This window comes from Austrofundulus limnaeus, unplaced genomic scaffold (assembly GCF_001266775.1).
Source record: "Austrofundulus limnaeus strain Quisiro unplaced genomic scaffold, Austrofundulus_limnaeus-1.0 Scaffold193, whole genome shotgun sequence".
Taxonomy (NCBI): domain Eukaryota; kingdom Metazoa; phylum Chordata; class Actinopteri; order Cyprinodontiformes; family Rivulidae; genus Austrofundulus; species Austrofundulus limnaeus.
In genome coordinates this window covers 237040-238380 of record NW_013952595.1, presented here as the reverse complement: position 1 = coordinate 238380, position 1341 = coordinate 237040, and the positions used below count along the sequence as shown (strand labels likewise).

The following is a 1341-nucleotide window of genomic DNA, read 5'->3' as shown; positions in this document are numbered from 1 at the left end:
TGCAGCATTCGCCCCCACCCTCTCTCTCATTTGATTGACGTTGCACTGACTCGTCCTGCTCCGGGGGGTGGGGGTGGGGGGTCAGCCTTGCTGCGAAGCAGGAGGAAAGGAAAGCGGAAAAAGTTCAAAACTTAATTGTACCGGTAGAACAGGTTGGAAGATGGCTATTTAATGTTATTTATTGTTTTTTTAAATCATCCTACAGGCTCTGACATGTTAGATAATTTTGAAAATGAAGTTTTGAAAAAATCCGTAAGACTTGAAAAAATCTGTGAGATTGCTCTATACGTTCGTATACCTTTAAAAATGGTGTAAAATCCTTATAACTTACGGACAATCCATACAAGTTGACATGTATGTTGTTATTTATTTGCTTTCCAGGAAAGCAAATAAATCTGTTTACCATAGTACCTTACACTGTCAAACTTGTTTTTAGGGATTTAAATTGAGGTGGGTGGGACATAGTTCGGGAGTGGGGTGGGTTGCGCTTCAACTCGCCTAGGGCATCAAAATGGTTAGAGCCAGCACTGTCCTCCTGCACTTTGCTCCTGAACTACCAGAGACTTTGGTCTGTAAAACATAACTTTATATTAAATATRTGTTCAGARYGTYRTTATCAAACAGATCTGTCCAACTGTGTAAGTGACTAAACTCTCTCCTCCTGATGAGACTGCTGTGACAGGAGCGCACAGGCTGAGTCTTTCTGTGAGATTCACTGTTTGAGTTCTTCTAATTAAACCACATTAACTAACAGAACATTTGTTTGCCCCATATTAAAACAAAGATGATTCTCTGTTTAACACCCCAGTCAAAAAAAATTATATAAATTTAAAAAAATTAAAAACAACTTGCCATGTTCTCTAGGTGAATGAGTTTTAAATGTTATTTTAATTTATCATAACGATCCACAAATTTCATTCACAGTTGTAGCAAAAAAACAAGGTTCTTGATTTGCTAAACTTGTTTATATTTAGAACCATACTGTGACACAGCTTTTCTGGGATAAATGTAATTTATTAAATGATCAAATATGAAGCATAAATAATTACATGAGCTGAAACCATCTAAATAATATAATATTTTTGAATAAAATAGTCTTTTTAAAAAATAAATCAGTCTAACATAAAATATTTGTATGTTTTAAGTTATTTTGCTCTGTGCAAAAGACAGATATTTGCTGCTTAGATTGGAGAGTGTGGAAAGCTGGTTTAACCGAGGCTGAAGATCCAGTTGTCCATCTGAGGGACATGTGTAGTCAATAACGCCAAACGTGTCAAATGTGATACATGAGTTTTTGAGACCTCCAAATGAGCAGTGTGACATTTGTTTCCCTAAAAAACC

The 1341-nt window shown here is 36.0% G+C and overlaps 1 protein-coding gene across 2 annotated transcripts in view; it reads left to right on the top strand.

The window, feature by feature from the left end:
* Positions 1–1341, top strand: part of tm7sf3 (transmembrane 7 superfamily member 3) — a 19988-nt gene that overhangs the window by 8807 nt on the left and 9840 nt on the right. The gene's annotated exons all lie outside the window — the stretch shown is intronic.